This window comes from Ambystoma mexicanum, chromosome 10 (genome assembly GCF_040938575.1).
Source record: "Ambystoma mexicanum isolate Mex_15411 chromosome 10, UKY_AmexF1_1, whole genome shotgun sequence".
NCBI classification, from domain to species: Eukaryota; Metazoa; Chordata; class Amphibia; order Caudata; family Ambystomatidae; genus Ambystoma; species Ambystoma mexicanum.
In genome coordinates this window covers 1,101,971,167-1,101,993,603 of record NC_090932.1, presented here as the reverse complement: position 1 = coordinate 1,101,993,603, position 22,437 = coordinate 1,101,971,167, and the positions used below count along the sequence as shown (strand labels likewise).

General features: G+C 42.6%; 1 protein-coding gene across 3 annotated transcripts in view; it reads right to left on the bottom strand.

Annotated features, from left to right (window-relative positions):
• ELMOD3 (ELMO domain containing 3) overlaps positions 1-22,437 on the bottom strand; it is a 635,597-nt gene that overhangs the window by 537,285 nt on the left and 75,875 nt on the right. The gene's annotated exons all lie outside the window — the stretch shown is intronic.

The following is a 22,437-nucleotide window of genomic DNA, read 5'->3' as shown; positions in this document are numbered from 1 at the left end:
CTACCCAGTTACCTCCAAGTGACAGAATGCATTTAGACAGGCTCAATTTTATGGACTGATTCGCCCTTTCCACGATTCGGTTCGTTTCAGCTCAGAAAGGGTGGGAAAAGTGCAACTCTGTTCCCCATGCCTCCAATGTCTTCTTCAGAGCCCGCCCCGAAAAATCTGAACCATTATCAGCATGGAACGTTCGAGTTGCCGTCATGGCTACTACACCCCTACGTGCCTGTATGACTGATTTTCAGTATGCTTTCTTTTGAGGAATCATCCAGGTGAACCTAGTGTAAGAATCCACTATTACTAGAATGTACTTGTACTTATTTACTGCTGGTAGTGGGCCTACATGATCCATATATTGTATCTCAAAAGGTGAGGTTGCCTTTCTTAAAAGGAACCTCCTTAGGTTTGTTGCTGTGGTCCACAGTTGTCTTCAATCATGTATCACAGTTTGCTATATATATTTTCACCTGTTGTCGTAGCCCTGGCACCCAGTAATGGTCAAGGAGTAGCTGTACAGTTGCACTCACCGCAAAATGGGCGGATGCAAGTCCAGCGTGTGTGGCTGCAATCAGCTTTTCCCCGTCTGCTCTATTAGGGATTAATCTTTGAATAGGATCCCCTAGTTTCATAGGAATTGTGACCATTGCTTTGTTATTTTCAATGTCATAAACATAATTACTGGGGAAGCCTTTTGGCCTAGGTACAATACCTAAACAAGCCTCATATTTCCTCATCCATTGCAGTCGCTGAGCGAGTAATGGCTGCTATCGTTTTTCTCACTGTGTGCTCTTTGGCATATTTATCTGCCAATGCATTGCCTGCGCTATGAATGTGCCCTTTAGTGTGTGCATCACCCAAGGCAAAGGGCAAATCTGTTTAAGATCCCAAACCTGCTTCCAGAGTTGCCTGGAAGCAATGGTTGTATGCCTAATGTCTCTGACGTCATTTTGAATCCACCAATGCAAATCAGTGTTATAAGCCCTGACAATGTAATGTGAATCTGAGACTACTGGTGTGGGCTTCCCTGCATCTGCTTGGCACAATGCAAGCAGTAATCCATGCAATTCAGCAGTCTGGGCAGACATGTCTCCCAGATGCCTTGTTGCAATATCAGTGTGTATAAATGGCTCTTCATGTGAAACATGTCCTAGACCTATCGCGCAGGCAGCAGCATATTTGGAAGGTGTTTCCCTACCGCCGGTATCGCGGAACCATCACAGTAAATTACTTGGAGAAAAAAAATGTATCAAACAATGGTATGTCAGGCCGTGAGGTGTCAGGCTCTGTGTCCATTGTCTAAGTCAGTCCACTCATTCTTTGCAATTCTGCCTTACAATGATATACATCTGGAGCATGTTGAGATGCTGACCATTGAATCCATCTAGTATTTGGTGCCTTTGCATTGGGCACGGTAGCTTTTGTGGCAGCCTCAAGTTGAGCTAAAGGTGTGTTTATGTGTATAGTTCTATTTGCTGGTAATGGCAGTACCTTCTGAATAATAATCTGAACTGAAGTCAGAATGTTCTCCTCAGGTGTACATTTTAACTCAGGTGTGGAATATACAGGTGACTTATATGCAATTGATTGCACACTGTGTATGTGAAAGCATCATCTCCCAATAACAGGTTTATCTCAAAGTCCTTCTCTGTATTTCTGTCCTGCAAATGACCAGTTTGAGTCATTAATGAATACACATGATGCAGAACGCGAGTGTGTTCTGGCAGCCAGTGAGCTGCTTTGAAATTCGGTTTTATCAAAGCATACAATGGTTTCACTAGCTTAGCAAAATTAGACACATAAGATCTGCCAAAATTCAACAGCCCCAGAATAGCCTGTAACTGCCTACGCATGGTGGGTTGTCGAATCCTGGCACACTTCTCAAGAAAATATGCCGACAAGCCTCTGCCCTCATCTGAAAGAGTGAATCCTAGAAAGGTAACCTCACAATGAGCTGTTCTTGATTGTTTTAAAGTTAATCAGGTATCCTTTTGCAGCCAAAATGTGAATGACTCTTGTTCACCCAGATTCCCATGGCTGATGTAAATATCATTTACATATAGCCAACAGTTGGGAATAATGTCTGCGAGCAAGCTCTGTATTCTACTTGAGAATGTGATAGGTGAATTCTTATACCCCTGCATTATTCTAGTGAATTGGAAATGTGTCCCCTTAAACGTGAATGCAGTGCATTTCTGGTTCTCTACACTTAAAGGTTGTGTGAAATACCCATTGCCTAGATCAAGGTTCGTTTTATATTTGCATCTGTATAAGTTGGCTAGCAATCCAGAACTGCGTTGGTTCTGGACTGCCTCTGTCTTACAATGTGCATTCAAAATTCGAAAATCCACAATAAAATGGTAAGTACCATCAGGTTTTAACACGGGGAGCACTGGACTATTATGTGGGCTAGCTTGCTTTATAATCACCCCCTGGTCCATTAGCTGGTCTAGTGTGGTTTGCATGTGGGCAAACTGCCTGTGGCTTAACTGGATACTGCCTCTGTGTGAGGTGCGGGGGTGGTTTTGGTACTGGAATCACATGTGCTGGTCATTGCTTATGCCCTACATGATTTTTAAACAGCTGCACTGCTGCCAGCACAGACAAGTTTCTTGCATATTTTTGCATTGGGTCCCCACTCACTTCTTTTGAAAAAGCAGACATTACCACTTCTTCACCTATTGGTGCTGGTCGCGCATATAATGGTGGCCAATCTTGAAATGCCAACAGTCCTTTATATTGGATGTCTAACTGTGGCCAAAACAGTGCTTCAATCTTTTTGGGGTGTTCGCCTTCCAGCTGAATGGTTACAAAATATACTTCATTATGTGCTAATGTCTGGCCAATGGGTGTAGTGATTTGCGCATTTCTGTGTGCCCGGGTGTGCTCCAATATTGCCTTGTGGCTACATTCAAAGATGGAAATGTCAGACCCGGAGTCTAATAGGACCTCAATCCAATCTGTGTGTCGCTTAGTCTTGGGAACGATTCGATGATTGCGTGGACTCTGCATGCTGTGAAACCTGTAGGGCTGCCGTGTGTTTTTTCTCAACCTTCATGTCCTTCCCCTCAGCTTTAGAACTTTCTGGTGTCCTTGCCTGTGGGCAAGGAGACGGACCCTCAGCAGTATATTTTTGCGGACTCTTCATGCGTTTCCGATCTCTAAAATCATAGTCAGTAGGTCTGAAATGGGACTACCGCCCAGGCTTACCCCATGATAGTCTACCCCTGGGATTGCCTTGCCACTGTGGGGCCTGCCTATCTCCTGCAGCTTTTCTATTCTTTGGCTGGTGCTCAGGATATGTTTCTTCCTCTATTGGCGATAACTGTCGCCTCTGTGGTTTGTTACCCTTCTTACCATGGAACGATCCTTGTCCTTTCGAGGGCCTCCCTTCATGATGTGGTTCCTTATCTGGCCTAACATCTTTGTTAGCTTTTATCTGTGTTTCAGCAGGTCTCCTGTCTAGAGATTGATAAGTGGATGTCACTGTGTCCCAAAATTGCTCCCTTTTTTCTTGTTCATTCAATTGGGACAATTTCCTATGGACTTCTAACCTTGAAGGCTCCCCTTTTAAGAAGGGTAGAATGATGCTACCAACCATTTGATAATTATTAGATGCTATGGACAGGCCTAAATTCATGGCGGCAGCAGCACCTTGTGTTCCCATAATGTCTGCTAATATCAGTGCTAGCAATGTGATGGACGGTGTGCCCATCAGCTGTAAATAAAGCCAGCCATAAATTGAGATCCAGCTGTCATAGCTCGCTAAAAGCGGTGTGCAGCCAGATGGAAGGAACATGGCTAGTGCCCTATGCCTATGCTGTTGGGTAACTTGAGGGTAGGCTGTTTGCAGTTGTCCTAGTTTCTCTGAATACCACTTGGGTACGTCTTTGTTTCTGGACGGGCAAGACCCTAATAGGATTTTCAATGTCTGTTGTTGTACCCCTCCTGCATCCAGCTGTCCCTGAGGCTGCTGAGCAGGTGCTACACCCTGCAGTGCTGCATATTGTAGCACAATATTGCTCACTGTGTCAAATGGGTGGCTAGCAAATTGGTAGTCAGTCTGCAAATATGGGCCTCCACGGTTTGGATGAAAAAGGACCAAGAATTCTAGTGACAGATTGGGTGTGGCTAACGGTCCATGCTGTGCACCCATTTGTGGGTAAACTAGATTACCTCCAAACCAGTTGACATGATTTGTATGTGTTAAAGTCAATTCAGGAAACTGGTATGGGTGATACTGGATGGTGTCTAAATCTCCCCTCAGCAAGAGAGTTGCATATACATTATTGGTCTTGTTTTTTTGATTGATTGATATTTTATTTCTATCGCGCTCGTATACAAGTGTTTCAGAGCGCGACAAGGCAAGGGAGGGGAACAGGGCCTTAAAAACCCCAGCCTTAAGAACCCCAATGCTGGGGTTTTTAAGTAAAAAAAGAGCGATTCTGCTGGCAATCCACCTAAGTATGCTACTGCGAAGTTGGTATTCACTGTTTGACAGTACACCGATCAAAGCCATTCATACAGCGACATTCTACAATGGATGGGAATATTGATTTCCTGCTGAGCCATCTTCTGTACTCACTCTAACCTCTTATTTAAAAAAAGCTTTTTAGAAATAAAAATGTTGCCCTGTCCTTTTGTCGTGACTGGGACAGGAGGTTATTTATTTATTAGTAATGCTATGGTCATCTCTAAGATGTCCCATGTGTTACGGGTGCCACGTGACTTGATTTCGTGTGGGCAAGCTTTATTCCTGCCCCCTCACTCCACCACAGTGGAGGCTGTGGGAAGTGGACATTGAGTCAGTAGTCCTGTTTTATGATAATATGCACCCCAGGAGGTGACCTAGCGCTTGGGACAGCCTTCCTGAGTGTCTGTGCCCATTAGCATAATTTAACCAATGCAGCCAGGAAATGAGTGAAGTTCTTTGGATTCAAAGAGACGCCATTATAATGCATTACTCAGAAATATGCAATTGATAATGAGGGAAGTAGGTTCACATATTTTTAATATCACATCTATCTTCCATGAGCTCTAATTTGCATTGCACAAGGAATAACAGAAGCAATCATGAAATAACACATCACCAAACATATGAAAAGAACTGCTACATGCGCGAAGACCATGGTTACATCAAAAGAGAACTGAACAAGTGATCATTTTAGTTTGGCAGCTTGAGTGACCGGGGATTTATACTATGTTGAGCTATGGTGTGGTATAAAATACCAAACACCTTTAGTCTCAAAATGCACACAGCCATACTCCACATTTAACTCACGCTTTAGGAAAAGATGTGCTGCATAAGAACCGACCACAGCTTCCTGTGCAGCTGAGCTTGCTGATCTTTCTCCCTCACCTCTGCTCTCGGATCTGCAACCGATCTCTCCCCAGCTCCCATGACCGGAGTCTGCTGATTGCTGTGTGAACCTCCTCCCCTCCCTTAATCCAGCTTGCATTTTATATGTAACACAGGAATCGGACCTATGCGTCACATCCCCCATTTGGGAGGTTAAAGCTTGCCGCTTAGTGTTTTCTTTTGGCTGTTGAACATACGACATTCCTATATGCAAAGTTATAAGAGACAGGTGTTGTCTGTGTTCATTGGTTGTCTCCACTATAGTAACTGGGCTTCCATTCAGTGAACGGGTAAAGCGGGTCAATTGCTTCCACACAACTTTAAACTCCATTATATTAACTGAGCTTCTGAGTGAGTAACGCACGTCACTTGCTTCCACACAATCTTAACTGTGCGTGTGTATTTGGTGTCTATTGGTGTTTCCAGTCCTTTGACTGCTTATCAGATCTAAATGGTGTAAAAAGCATCTCTTGACCTTGCTACATGCCGTTTGGGACAGGACGTTGCCACTTGCATTTAGGTTTCTCTGCTGGAGGGGGAAGCCACGATTTCCTGGCCTCTTGCAATGTATTTTCTCTAAAACAAATGTCTGCATGGGCTCCTTGTGAAAAGCCCTTGCATTATTTAGAAGTGTGTGCATTGTATTCAACGAACATTTGTAGCCACTTTCTATTGACCGTTTCATCTGTAAAGTTGCCTGATGTGTGACCAACTGTCTTAACAGGCTCGTTGTCCATTATCCATAATCCACAACAGTATTCCATTCCAGATTTCAACTTTGTGGCATCAGCTACCAGGTTTTCATACATTGCCATGTTTGCCTTGAGCTTCAAGGTATTCGGGTCCAATACCAGAGACACCTGGGGATTGTTCCACTGCTCAGTCATATCTAGCTAGAAAAGACAAGCCACATGTACACACCACTTTAAACTCCCGCCACCCTCGATGCTCAATACATGTGACAGGGCATTCCTATAAGTCTCTAATCCCCCTCCATTCCAGACCCTTGCCCAGAACAACATTGGTTTAAACGAGGTCCAAGCAGCTATCCTAGTATTGTCGAGTTCTAGGTGGACCAGGGCCGAGGGGGGGCTGACACAGGTAAAAGCAGTAGTTTCTTTAAAAACTTATTTTCACAGGTAGACAAATCAGCATGTCCCCACAGTTCAGATCCATACGAAGCTGCCAGGTATGGCTTGTTTGTGGAATAATTCCAGTGCAGAGGAAATTCCACCTCTACCATGCTTAGCAAAAATAGGATGACATACCAAAACAGTATTTGGTCAGGGAGAGTGATGATTTGGCTACCTGTGCTTCCAACTACCTGTGTCCTCAAAATGGACTCCAGGGTAGTTAAAGTGGTTAACTTGTTCGATACCAGAGTCACATACACTCAAATCTAGTGTTCTCCTTTTAGTATGGGACGGCTTGAAGACCATCTCTTTGCATTTTGGGATGTTTAGAGCTAAATTCAACTCTACATTTGGTAGCAAAAAGAGAAACATGCTTCAGGCCCTCGGGCGGAGGCGGACACACGGACACACACACACACACGGACACACACACACACACACACCTCTCTCTCTCTCTCTCTCTCTCTCTCTCTCAAGGTCCCAGCAAGAAAGTACAAAAGAGCAAATCTGTAAGGCACAAACCTTTATTCATAAACCTCAGGTGCTCAAAGACATAACAGGTGGCCGTACAACGCGTTTCGCAACTCATGTGTTGCTTGTTCACATACAAAGAGTAAAGTGATACAATATTGCTATTTGACGAAAACTCTATAGCTTGGTTAACACCAATTGTCCTTCCATGATGTTGCCATTGGGTTAACTGCAATGTGAGGGCAGTCCCATAGAAAGTCAATCGGCCACCTTGAAATAGAGGGGGGGGACCCATTAAAAAAGGTAATGCATAATTGCATGCAATATATTTTAATTAGCCACAAAATAAACTTTTTATTGGAATGAATATTCAATTTTTAATTATAGTTATGCAAGAACATTGTAGAGGTGGGAACCTATCAATTGACATAGAAAATCCCAATGGATAATAGCACAATTGGAATACATGAACAAAACATGGAAAATACTTTCTTCCATATTTCCTAATATATTTGCAATAAAGTGCTTATAATATCCATACATTACATAAAGTAAATTAAAAACATACATTAGTTCATTAAAGTGCATAATCAAATTGCGACATGTACATGCAATACTCAGTTGAAAGACATGAATAACCAATTTAAATACTTGAAGATACAGAAACATGTATTTTCTCCATTTCCCCAACATACGTACAATAAAGTGCTTTATACTTCTAATCCATATATTATATACAAGTATTAGAGTAATGCATTTGTTTATTAAAATGCATAGTGCTTATGAATGCTGCATGTCTATACAACACTCACTTAGAAGGCCAATGCATTACCAATCTATCACAAATTGGAATAAAATGCATACCGTTTCTGTGTACTGTATGTGTGACCACTACTTACTTTGAAGGCTGTAGTGACCATCTAAGCTACAGTACCATGTATACCAAACAGGCATGGATGTTAATATCCAAGAAATATAGCACAAAGTATACTTTTTAAGTAAATGCTAAGTCGGGGTCATGAAACAATAATAAAATCATAAAAAAGCATTATGTAGAGTAGAATATATATTGATATTGTACAAACAGCCATAATAAAATATGGGTACTAAAGTTTAAAAAACTCATGCTGATATTATGAAACCTATAATATTAAGTATAAAACTTTAAACAAAACATATCTGTTAACTATTAAATGTTCCCCATATATGTTCATACAGATGTCTTTTATTGCGATACTAATGCCCATAAAATATATACATATATATATATATAATGTTCAAAATACTGCCATTCTCATGCAGAAGATTCAAGCTGCACTCTCCACAGTATTTGTCAGGCAAAAACCGTCCCAATTGGAACAAAAAATGCTGCCGGATCCACACCTTGTTAGCCAAAATTACCTTCCTTTATTTTTCTTGCAGTGAAAATCGTACAATACAATAACATGGAAATCCTTTAAAATCCAAAACGAACAAAATACACGGGTCCTCCGAAGTGCAGCAATCAGTTTGCTGAGGCGTTCACGCGTTCCGTGGCCAACTCGCCGCTTGTTCACAACGATTTGCCTCATTGTCAAACAAACATTTAAAAAGACTTGAAAGCGAGGCAGTCCAAGAAAATAGGGTGTAAACACAGTCGAAGGCCTGGTTTTCTTAGGATGCTGCAGTTCCAAAGATAACATGTCGGCCATATTGGCCTAGTGATTTAGGTAAGAGACCAACAGATTTTTACTTACTGCGAGTGTCAGTCCTATACATGCATAGTGAGATACTTACAATAATTCTATAATTCCACACAGCATATTACATTAAGGTGCACTGATACTCTTGACATTATTTTAGTATTGCGGCTGATAGATAATAAGGCGTATTACCATATGTGTAGTTGGAGGAAAACATCAACGCCAGTACCCATGGAGCTTTTTACATATTGCAAATTTATGAAACATTTTACATGGGAATTATTAATGTAACCACCATGTATTTAGGCAATCTATTGTTAAAAGTAAAGTGCTTAGTGCATTAGCAGCATGTTATATGAACGGTAAAGTGCAAAGTGCCATGTAACATTTAGCGTCTAGTCATTCTAGCGTCTCTTTCGCGCTGTGGTTGGATCACATGTCTAAATGCGACCCAGTTGCCTGGTGCATACCGGGCAACCCTTGTAGAACATAAAGTGCATAGTGCAAAACCGCATCAATGACCGCGTTACTTATAGTTTCATCAACTTCATCTGTAAAGTGCGTCATGCTGTAGCAGCATGTTGTCATTATTTCACAATTCCAACTCAATACCAGCTCAACCAATGTTCAATTACGAATACTGTGCATAGTGCAAATCATGATAGTACGTTGTGTCCTACCTATCTTGCGAATGCCCCAATAAATAGATTATTGTACTCGCATTAAACTGATGCTCGTCAGCATAATCACCAAATAATTTTACATGGGAATTGCAGTGTCCTTTCGTGACCCCTATTGCCCCTCCTCTTTCACAGTCATTTAATTAATTCAGTATAATAGACATTAGTGCAAAAAGAAACAATCACCTAAAAAACATTAAAACAATTTTAAAACCTTAAAACCTTAATTGTAACTGTTAAAACATTGTTGGTGTTAGTACTGTTACGATTCACCATCAACACATCTTGTTGCTTTGTAATCTTTCAAACCGGATGCTGGGGAACTAACAGAATACTCAGGAGAGGTTTCTCTTTTAGATTAAGTGAGGGACTCTAATACCTATACGCCTATTTCCCCTTTGATCAGTTGGTAAATTTATATACCCCAGGGAAGCATGGGAGTTTGTTTAGCACCCCAGAAAAGTATACAACTCTTCATCGATATTGTGTCCATCGGGTTGTTTGCTTTCAAAGTCCAAGATACAGCGGGTTTCTTTTTGTATTAACCGTTTCTCCTTGCTTCCCTCCCTCGTGCCCATTTCAATTTTGTGTAGTCCAAAGAAACTAAAATTCTCAATATTACTTTGGTGACAATCAGAGAAATGTTTAGCCATGGGGTAATTGGCATCGTTGTGCAGAATTGCACGCACATGTTGTTGGATACGAATTTTAAGTTTACACTTCGTGCTGCCAATATACCATTTTTGGCAGGGACAAGTAAGAACGTAAACCACATGATCAGATTCACATGTGATCCATTGTGGGATCCATGTTTTTTGGCCTGTCAACGGGTGTGTAAATGCTTCACAATTTATCGCATATTTGCAAATATTGCACCTAGTGCATTTATGGAACCCCTTCTTTTTCATGGTCAACCAGTTGGTTTGTATTTTAGATTCATCTTTGGACATGAAACTCTGGACGAGGATGTCTTTAAAGGATCTATTTCTTCTGAAGCTTATCTGTGGGTGACTTAAGATTTTTAGCGAGGTCTGGGTCTGCTGTAAGAATATTCCAATGTTTTTGCAAAATGTGTCGAATTGTTTTGGCTTCTCTGTCAAAAGTGAGGATAACCCTGGTATTGTTCTTTTCTTCCTCGGTTTCCTCTTTTTTATTATGGCAGCTTGTTAGTAAGGTATGTCTCTCTAGCTGTCTAGCTTTCAGAAAAGCCCTTTCAGTGACTCGCTTCGGATACATCTGTTGTTGAAAACCAGCGGCTGTGATCTTGCTTTCTTTATCATATGCTTCCAAGGTGGTGTTATTCCGTCTCAGTCTTACAAATTCACCATAGGCGACACTCCAAATCAAACTCTTTGGGTGTCCACTCTGTGCGTGTAGTGGTGTGTTTGAGCCCACTTTTTTCCTGTGTAATTCGCACGCGATTTTGTCGTTCACTATTCTTACATTCACGTCTGGAAAGGTAACTCCTGCTGTGGGTTTCAGTGAATCTTAGGTTTTTAGAGTTTTGATTCAGTTTTTCAACAAAGTCCAACCAGCCCTTTGCAGTATCCTTCCAGATAATGAACAAATCATCGATGTATCTGAGCCACAGGACAAAATTTTGTGTACATTCGTAATTCGTCTCTGCCCAGACCTCTTGTTCCTCCCATGCTCCCATCATGAGGTTTGCGTATGAGGGCGCAAATGTTGGGTCCACTGCGGTTCCTTGAACCCGTCTAAAATATTCATTGTTGAAGAGGAAGACATTATTCGTTAAACAAAGATTGATCATTTCCATCACCATTTGAGTGTGTTCCAAGTAGTTCAATGATTTCGTATTCAAATAGTGTAGGCATGCTCTTTTCCCATCCTCATGTCCGATGGACGTGTATAACAAAACCACATCCATCGTTGCCATTAGGTATTCCGCTTCCCAAGGGATGTCTTCAATTTTGCACAAAAAATCTGTGGTGTCTTTGATATACGACGGCAGAGCAGAAACAAAAGGGAACAGTACTTCATCTGTGTATTTGGACACATTTTCCAAAGCAGACCCTATGAGGCAGACTATGGGTCTCCCAGCTGGTTTTTACAGATTTCTATGAACTTTCGGTAAAAAATATATAGTAGGTGTTATTGCATGACTGATCCACAGAAATGTTGCTGTCTCTTCAGATATTATGCCTCTTTGCTCCCATCTGTTCAGCAATACTTTCACCGTCTGTTCCAACTCTGCCATGGGATTAGACTTCAATTTAGTGTAGCAGCTTGTGCCGTTAAGTTGTTTATATGCCTCTTTGATGTATTCGTCTCTATTGAGTAAGACTATGTTACGCCCCTTGTCAGAGGGTTTGATTATACAGTTTTTGAGCTCCTGAAGCTCGTCTCTCATTCAAGGTTAAGTTGTCTTTAAATGTTGAGTTTTTAGTTCTGCGTACACTTTTTAAGTCCTCAATTACTAAGCTCTGAAACATATCGATGTTACTGTTGACATTGGAGGTCGGATTAAATCTAGATTTCGATTTTAAACTACTTTTGGCCCTCCAGTCTGTGTTGATGCCTACATCGTTCAGATCTATGGGCCCTGCCGCTACACCCATGTCTGTGCCACTTTCAAGTTCCATGAGATCTGACAAAATGTCCAATTCTCTAATTTCAATTTCTGTTCTTCCTGTCTGTGCCTCTTTTTTGAGTTGGTGCCAGCTGTTTGTTGCAAAAAATTTCTTGAGACGCACTTTGCGGATGAAATGGTTTAGATCAATTCTAGTTTCTACGTAATCATTTTTTGCATTGGGACAAAAGTTAAGACCCAAACCAAGTACTTTGTGTTGAGTATCAGTGAGGGTATGATTTGACAGATTTATTATTTCAACATACCCTCATTGAGTTCAGCCTCACCATTCATTTGCCAGAGCACAGAGATCTGGCCGGGATATTGTTCTGGGACCTTCCTGTTCCTTTTTCCCCTCCTCGTTTGTTTCGGCCGCCTCTTCCCTTGCCCCGATTTGCATTTCCACCTCTTTTTTGTTTGTTCTTTTTTCCATCTTGGTGCAGCAGGCGCATTTCGTCTAAAAAATGTAGGCATATCTGTGGCTCATCTGAATCACTCCCAGTCAGGTCTGATTCTGATGGTGAGGAAATTTCAGTAGTGCTTGCTGTGCTTTCTTTGGTGGCTGGTGGTGGCTTTTTCAGGGATGCCTGTCTCAATTGGTCAAATCTTTTTGCAAAGGTATATACTTTTCCTGTTTCATAGTCCTCCTTGTCCCATAGAAACTTTCTTTGTTGGATTTCTTCCTCATATTCTGTTAGATTCTTCTCCATAATATTCTTTGGTTTTCTCCCTATGTCCGTTTCTGTGAGTAATTTCAATTTGCCTTCCACTGCGGTTATTTTTTCTAACAATGCAATGCGGTCACTTCCTGCATATTTAATTAACAACAGTAAGAAAGTCTTTGAGCAGCCATTCGTGGCGTCGCTCCATTCTTGTAAAATAAGTGGATCTTGTTCTTCAAATAATGGGATGGGGTATTCTGCCCACTTCTATATAGTTCTTCAGTGAATGTTCTTCCCACCACTTGCTCATTTCCTTGCGTTGCAGTTTTTCTAATTCTTTAAGCAGGCCGATCTCGCTATCATTTTTGGGCATTCCTGTAGAAGGTGTGTCTTTCTTAGTTGGCTTTAATGTTTCATTAAAAAGTGAAAGAATATAATTAATTAAACAGAAGGTAATGGTGCTGAAGAGAAGAAAAACTTTAAGGACTCGCGAGCTTCCTCAGGCTAGTTGTAGATTTACAACTAGCCTGAGGAAGATCGAGAGTCGAGCGGAACGAGTGGCGTGCTATGTATGCTTTTTATGGAACGTTCACTCTTTTGGATAAATAAATGAAATTTTAGAACACAGTCTGGAGTCTTGAGTGCTTGGGCATTTTTTTGGCAGGTGTCTGTAGTTAAGTTTTTCTTCTCTTCAGCACCATTACCTTCTGTTTACCTTATATTGAGCGTAGCCTGCTCTAGCCCAGTAGCACCAGCTCAGTAATGAGGCAGAGCACAATTTGTTGGCTAAACTACCTGTTTTGATATCAAAACTTCCGTTTACCTTATATTGAGCGTAGCCTGCTCTAGCCCAGTAGCACCAGCTCAGTAATGAGGCAGAGAGCAATTTGTTGGCTAAACTACCTGTTTTGATATATATATATATATATATATATATATAAAAATAACACAGCCACGGTAGTAGTTATGGTTAAATTGCTGTTTCCATAGGAAGAGCATTTTTTGGGCGACTTATAACTCTGCTCCCCCTGGACGAATCCTCGCCAAACTTTTCATATAGTATATGGGGCACTCTAGATGTTTTTGCAAAAGTTTGGTGATGTTTGGTCAAGGGGGAGAAAAGTTATAGGGGGGCTCCCAAAACGTCTTTTTCCCCATAGACTGAATGGGGGAAAAACTTGTGCACGCCTACAGCCCAAACCGCTGGACGGATTGTCACCAAATTTGCAGCAGGGGTAGGGGCTTAGTCCCAAAAGCGAGCTTTTGTAAATTTGGTGCCAATCCGTCCAGTAGTTTCCTTTAAAACGACCAAAAAAATACATCTAAAAAAATGAGTGATATCTATGTCCGCTCTGCGGTCACACTTCCCTGTTCGCTCCGCGGACAAGATATCGATTGGCCAGGGGGGGGTGGCGTCATGACCGCGGATATGCGACGTCTTCGCCGATTGGCTACAGCAAGCCGTGATGTGCGTCAGAATGTGTGGATGCGCCCGACATCTTGGATCTGAAGACAGCGCGGTCACCAGAGGTGAAATGCTGTTTCGGAAACTGTTTTGCTCTCCTACAGTGCGTGGGGAGGATCACAGAGTAAGAGATGGGTTAAATATTGTACTCGTTTGGGCGGCAGGTGGTATGATGTATTCGCCATGCGAAATTGTGTTTGGGAAATTCTTCTGACCACCTAAAGTGCTTGGAGAGGTTTAGAGCGTAAGAGATGACTGAAATACTGTATTTGTTTGGGCGGCAACTGTTAAAGGATAGTTCCGGGACTTTTTTTTTTATTGTTCCTATGGTTCGGCCATGTGTTTTTAAGCATAAATCGGTAGATCGTAGAAAACTTTCCTATGGACCTTACCCGACTTTTCGTCCATTAACGCACTCGAAAACATCCGCCATTTTATGATAATCCTATCATTTCCCCCCATCGCCCTGGCTCACCTGCTTTTGCGGCACTAAATCAAATCCCCCGCCCCTGAGCCTGACATCAGCAGACGCGTACCGCCCATTTCCCGTTTCGTGGCAACAATCGCTGCGCCTCAGCTAATGAAGTGTCGCCATGGAAATGGCAGGACGCCTCTTTCCTCAATAAGTATAAACACACCGTTTCACAACACACAGCAGCAGATTTTCGAATCCATTCCTCTCTCTGTGTTACTTTGAGTATTCTGTGACTCGTTTCTGTGCTCTGGTCAGCTACCTTCGCCGCTTCTAGGCCTTGTGAACACCTGTACCATCTCTGTAAATTATTTTACTTTCTTTACCACACAATGGCTACAATAATGCCGTATATGTACGAGCCCGAGTACACCGAGGAAGAACTACTGGAAAGGCAAGCACGCGAAAACGATGGGGATTCGGACGGCAGTTGGGAGGACCAGTCAACGGATGAAGAGCCTGGACCATGTCGCATGGACGGCGTCTCCACCTGGTGCACGTGCAATCGGTGCGAGCTAATGCCAACTGAGGAGGAGAACTGCTGCTGCCGAGAAAACTCGGGATGCCTGGCCTACATTTCGGAAGGCGAGCCAAGTCCGCAATGCATCACCGAGCTGCCAGAGTTCAGGGAAGCCTGCCTCTCACGGACCGTGTTGAGGATGATGATGGTGCTTATGCACGAACTTCGCGGCTCTGTTCGTCCGCGTAATCCGAGTAACGAGTAAGTATACTCTGGTTATGATGTCAGTGATGCCACTACTATGTCATGGTCGTCTCCCACATATAAAATTACATCTACATATCATTCGAATGCATGTAAATTGGTTCCATATTGTGCATTTTCTAGATAGAATTTTTTTCAAAGCAGAATGACATTTTTTACCTGAATCGACAGTGATAAGAAAGTTTTGTCATTTTAATACAGTTTGCATCTTTCATTTTCACAGGTGGTACAGGCTGGTGGCCTATCGTTGCTTCACTTGGTGGCTTCACGGGAGGCTCCGACACCGCGTTCGGAGAGTAATACCTGCCTGTGTGGTACTTGCCATTAGACAACATTTCCCCAGCAACAGTGGACAATACCGCAGATTTTCCCTGGATGTGCTGCAACCGCAACTTTACAATGTGTAATGTTTATTATTTATGTTCAATTGAAATTAAGATCTAAAATAAAACCCAACATATATTTTAACAATGGTTGTTTTGATTTTTTAAATGAATCTAGTGTGTCTCCATTGAATAGTCTTCCTGTGCCTTGTCTTGTCACACCACATGTCTCCGGCCAGCATCCTCCCTCACGCTGGCCGCCCACCTTCAATCCACATAACCGTTGAACCCATATGCAGCAGACATACATATGTTATTTTGCGGGGTGGCATCAAGCCTCCCGGCCTTGCCTCCTCCCCCAAAAATACTTACCACACCACTTTGTTCAAGCGTTGGCAATAAAAGGAAGGCCGTTGGATTTTATTGATACAAAACATGGTTATAGGTAAATAATCAATATGGTTGATCATAATAAATCATCCTTTTGGGCACCGGGTACAGAGATGACCACCTCTGGCCCGTGCCGCCTTGCCACCACAGGCCAGCCTGCTGCTGACTAACTGCCTAGGCATCCAGGGTCTCCAGGGTGAACTGCACCCATATATTCTCCTGGGAGGGTGAGGTATTTATAAACTCACCCCCCTGCCTTCCATGTACTAGATCCTGCAGCCAGCCTCTTACATGCAGTTAGATGGCCTCTCCTTGGTGAGGCCCTGCGGCAAACGAGTCTTGTCTGCACGACCACCGCCCTAATCCACCCCCCGCCCTATCAAAGGCAGTTCACACCGGGGTACTTGTGCTGGCAACTGGAGCTGTCAGGGAGCGATAAAAGCCAAGAGGTGCCAAAGACCATGTACACTTCAAAGTGGTCTATAGAGCATGGGTTGTTGTTCCCATGTCTACCTCCAGACCCCGTGTCTCCTGCCAAGCATCCCCCTCACGATGGACGCCCCCCTGCAATCCACATAAGTGTGTCTCCATTCACGAGTCTTCCTGTGTCTTGTCTGCACGACCACCGCCCCAATCCACCCCCCGCCCTATCAAAGGCAGTTCGCACCGGGGTACTTGTGCTGGCAACTGGAGCTGTCAGGGAGCGATAAAAGCCAAGAGGTGCCAAAGACCATGTACACTTCAAAGTGGTCTATAGAGCATGGGTTGTTGTTCCCATGTCTACCTCCAGACCCCGTGTCTCCTGCCAAGCATCCCCCCTCACGCTGGACGGCCCCCTGCAAACCGCATAATGCCACGACTTATACACGTCATTCATTCACAAACCACCCCGGTTTCGAATTCTTTATAACCCACTTCATATTTCTAATGAGCACTTCTTTGCGCTTTGCTAGTCAACCCGTGAAGGTGCTGGCTATCTGCTCTTCGTCTCTGTGAACTTCCGTGACCACTTCGAGGAAACTCCTCAGTTTGCAACCTGTGAACTGCTCCCTGTTCTACGACAAGAAACTACTCTGATCCCTGCATCTAACTGTTTGTTCGTCAAGGTAAGGCCATGTACCATAATCATTTTGCGTCCAATTTCTTTTCGTTCAAGACAGTACATGCAAGGAACTAGTCACATGTTCTGAGTTTACATTGGTATTCATAGAGAATTGTTGATCTTTACTTTTCAGAACTTTCCACAATGCCTGCCTGTTCCATTGGCGGTTGCCCTTCGAAGACCCATAATAAATCTGAAGGTACTATAATGCATGTTTTCCCTAAGACAATAGATCAGATAAGAGAATGGGTCCGATATTGCGGATATCCACCGTCTGAGCTTGAAAGTAGAGTCCTAGAAGTCTTTGCGGACAAGAGGGGTGATCGATACCGCATCTGCAGCAGGCACTTTACCTCTGACATGTACTCCACATCATTGCTAATAAAGAAGAACACACCGCGAGCGAGGCGAAAATTGCTCTCAACCGCTATTCCCACTCTATTCGTCCACATCCCTCCACTGGTGAGTCAAGTTTACGTATTTATCTCTCGGCCTTGCGGTAGTGTGTAGCATTAGCTAACAATAATTTCCCCATTTACGTATCCACTCAATATGAAGGCGGAAGATTCTCCATCCGTGTCGTTATTGGTCATCAGCCACTTCAAGCGCCTATCGGGTAATCTTACTTGGCTATTCTGCCACCGACTTGTTTTAGGCATGTAAATCAATAGTTTTAATTTATCGTGTAATTATTTTACCTAATGGTACACCCTTGTACTCGTCCTCTAGTCTTTGTTTTCAGTTATAATTATTGTTATCCAAAATAATGCAAGTACTGTCTTTCAGGGAGATGCTGAGGCGTCCAACGTATTGACGACTACCGTTGATGTCACTCAGATGCTCGAGGTACGTTTCAGGACAGTTCCGTCGCCCTCCTATGTGTCTTCTTTTTTCAATATTGTGTTCATTACTAATGAAAGTCCTATGTTTCAGGGAGTCGATGGAGCATTAGTCCAAGAAGAAGGGGGAGCATGCAGTTACGGGTCGGCGCAACAGCTTGCAGAAGTGTGCACCGCAGTTACATCGTCCCTTGATGTTCTTATGCATTTCGAGGTATGGATACTGACAGTTCGATCAAGCGAAATCATATGACGTGATTACATCCGCTATACTTCCTTCTTTATTAACGCAAGTACTATGTTTCAGGGAGATGACGGAGCTTCTTCTACAAGAACATCACCCCTAGTAGTTGATGCAGATCTCTGGGTGGTGACACTTCCAACGATCGAGCAAATCGAATCATATTTACATATCCATTATTTATTTTAGACAACTGATCATTTGTGCAGGTCTATTTAGATGAGCCGTTCACGCCTGCACAAAGTTTCTGTTCTTTTTATCAAAATAGAAAACCATACTAATGCAATTACTGTGTTTCAGGGAGTCACTGAAGCATCATCTTCAATAATATCATCAATGGAAGTCTATGAGGAGCCCGAGGTATGGATCTTGACAGTTCCATCTAACTAGATCAACAATGCGTGAATAATTGTCGTTTGAATGTTCTACACAAAGCGTTCATTCGTGTTTTGCTATTGAGATGTACGTGGGTATTGGTCCCCAAGTACATTTTGTGTTTTCGATATTATTATACATACTAATGAAAGTTCTATGTTTCAGGGAGTCGATGGAGCGTCAGTGCGTGATGGATGTGCTTATCATGAAAATATAGTCGTTGCAGCGCAAGAGGAAGTGGAGACATGCACACACAAGTCGGAGCAACAGCGTCCTGATGTTGAAGTTCGAGGCAAGAAAGTTTCAAAGAAAAGAAAGCAAAAGAAGGTTAGTGTCCTGGTCACTATATTATGTTTTTTTTCACTGTTAATAGTTCAATACTGTAAGTTGTGTTTAAACTGAACATCCCTTTTCCAATCTGTCCTCTAGTTACGAGTGGGTGTACGAACTAGATCTACACAGACAGTGAAGCGAACGAGAGATGTTGCTTGTCAAACCTTTTGGCAGGGACTTGAGACTGGAGATGCATCGTGCCAATGGGAACAATATGAAGTGATTTACAACGGAGCTATACCACATCCAGCCATTGATAGTGAATGTCCTCCTGGTAGTTCGGATGCAGTCGGAGATAAATTCACAGAATCCACACCCGCAAAAACTATGACCGCGAGAAAGTTGAAGAAATTGTCCTATTCACCCATTGCCGGAGAAGGAACAGATGTTGCAATGGAAGAGAATGAAGTGGACTACAATGAAACACCTTCAATATCACTGAACATAGCGGAAGACGATATCAGAGATTCTACCTTTCATGTGAGTGACATGTCCTCAACGTTACAGGCCGAACCAGCTGGGATGCAGAGTGACAGTATAAGGAAAGAGGCCAAATTCATTGTATTCGATAGTTGTTTAATTGATATTATTATTCGGTTGAAATGTGGGCATTCGGTAGGTGGGGAAGTATGTGGGGAGCCATTGATTAATGTGACTCGTGCAATTCGAGGCACTAACCTTAAAATACATGCCACCTGTACAAAATATCATCCTTTCTCATGGTCTGCACAACCCATGCTGGGACAACTGCCAGCAGGCAATCTACTTTGTGCAGCGGCTGCACTTTTTAGTGGTTCAAGTTTTAAAAAATTAGAGTCTTTCTTTCAGTTTGTGGGAATCCATTTCATTGCGAAAACTCAGTTCTACAAATACCAAACCGATTATCTATTTCCAGCCATTAGCGAAGCTCGGAGAATGGAAAAAATGTCTATTGATAGTACATTTGCGGGCAAACGGTTCAGGCTAGCCGGTGATGGACAGTGCGACAGCCCAGGATTTTCAGCCAAGTACTGCACCTACCACTTTCAGGACATGGAAAGTAAGAAAATTGTGAGTTCGGTGGTCGTGCAGGTGTCACAAAGTACATCCTCAGTGGCCATGGAAAAAGTTGGCTTTGTAGCATCATTGCAAGAACTACAATCGCAGGGAATGGTGATCGACCTGATAGCCACGGACAGACACGTTTCAATTGCCAAGACAATGAGAGAAGAGTACAAAAATATAAATCACCAATTTGACGTTTGGCATCTTGCAAAAACAATCAATAAAAAATTGTCGGCTGCAGGTAAAAAAAAAGATATGCAAGGATTTCACAGTGGTCCAAGTCAATCAGCAACCATCTTTGGTGGAGCTCAAAAACATGTGGAGGGTCGTTGGAAATTCTACTGGAAAAATGGCGGTCAGTAATGCTACACTGTACAAACGTTCACCGCTGGAACACGAACCAACATTTCCACAATTGTGAACATGGCCATTTGTCCACAGAGGAGGCACGGAAGAAGAAGTGGTTGATTCCTTCATCACCCACTCACAAAGTCATTGAAAAGATTGTATTTGATAAAACTATAACAAAAGCTTTGAGGGGACTCACGGAATTCTGCCACACAGGAGATTTGGAGGTGTTCCACAATATGTGCCTAAAGTACAGGCCAAAACGATTGCATTTTGGCATGGAGGGCATGATAAATCGGACTCTTTTAGCGGTCTTGGCACATAACCATAATGTTGGCCGTCAACAAAGTAGGACGACCGGAACTTTAGGGACGCTTTGCTACAATAAGGCCTTCACTAAAAGAAGTAAACAATGGGTGATCAAACCAGTGTTTGAGGATATGCAATATGAGTTTATTGAGAGACTTATTGTTGACGTCCTAGATAGGCACATAAATGGAGTTGTGAACGAACCTGTGCAGGGGACAACTGCATTGCCACCCAACATTGCCTCTGTTCCATGTCCACCTAAAGAAGAGCTCATTGAGAAATACACATCACGGTTTAAATGATTGTAATTTGATTGTCTGTTCTCTCGAGTCTCCTCATGTCGCAGGCCCATTGAATATGTAAATCTATCCAACCTTGTTCATTTGCGCATTAAATTAAACCAAACAGTAATATAAATCATTTTTCAAAAAATATAGAATGTCTCCGTATTTATGGTTCTGTGGGGCTGCAAAGCATGCAGACAAAATGCAAAGATGGAGTGTAAATTTCAAGTCTTGTGAGATGGCCTACACTGAATGTAGCTAACTAGGAATGTGTGTTCGTTCAAAGTGAAGGTCAGCTGCTTTGATTTTTTCTCGGGTGCCAGAATGGCCCACGACTCAGTATAAGGTTCTATTGTTATTTGACCTTGACAGGCCGGGACCACGTAAGAAACGATAATGAATATAATTTCAGAAACGAAAGCCATTTCATGTTCGTTCATTAGAAGAAATAACGTCGGCATAGAAGGAGTGGTATTTCGGGGCTGCCCTACGCACAGACACAATGGAAAATGCAAATATAATGTAAGTAACTCTTTAGATGAGTTTATACCGCAATTTAATTACTATACAGTAGCTTTAAAGACGGGTTAAGTTGTACTTGTTCGTTCTATGTGGCATATTGTTTTGTACCGCGCACTATCTTGGGGAGAACCGTCTCCTTTTACGGAAGCACCTCAAAACCATCCTCTTTGCTTCTGCTTTCTCTCTCCCTCTCCCCTGCTACAACTGGTCCACTGTCTGCGACCTCGGTCCTGGGCCCTTCCACTCTCCACCTGCACTCCCTGTCAACCCCTGCACTGGGGGACTGTCTCAGTATCCTACAGCCCCCCCTTGACGTATAAAACCCAGTTGCACTGTCCTAGCTATGAAATAATTTCCAGACCTAATATATAAAATGAATAATTTTAATAAAGATCTGATGGTGAGACTAATTTCATTTTTAATGTATTTCAAATAGATACATCATCCATTATTGTCTGTGTCACGAGTACCAGACACCGGCGGATGGCTTCTATAATCGCCAATTGCTTCTCCGCGTGAACAACGTTAGCACCCTGACCATTTTGTGGGACGATCGCCAAGTACAAGTATGCCCTTACGCGGTACTAACGGCTAGATGCAACATACAGACCGTTGTGGTGGCCTAGTGCCTCGTTGTTGGAACAGCCATGCGATTATCAGTGCGACCGAAGAGCTTATTTTATCGTAAACCAACACCCTGTGTACTGCACACGAACATCGCTTGCCTCAAGACGAAATATTTTGGATCGAGAGCAAATAAAAATTCATTGATCTAAGACCCTGTGTACAGCAAAGGAACATCGTGTGCCTCGAAACGAACTTTTTGGAACGTGAGCAAATAAAAATGCAAATCGCTGAATATTCTCAAAACATTTGATGTCCAATAAATGTACTTTGCCAAATGTACAATCTTGCCGTTTGCTTTTAAACCACAGTTTCATATTCCGAATTGTGGCGCTGTATTGTGAGATGATCTAAGACCCTGTGTACAGCAAAGGAACATCATGTGCCTCGAAACGAACTTTTTGGAACGTGAGCAAATAAAAATGGAAATCGCTGAATATTCTCAAAACATTTGATGTCAAATAAATG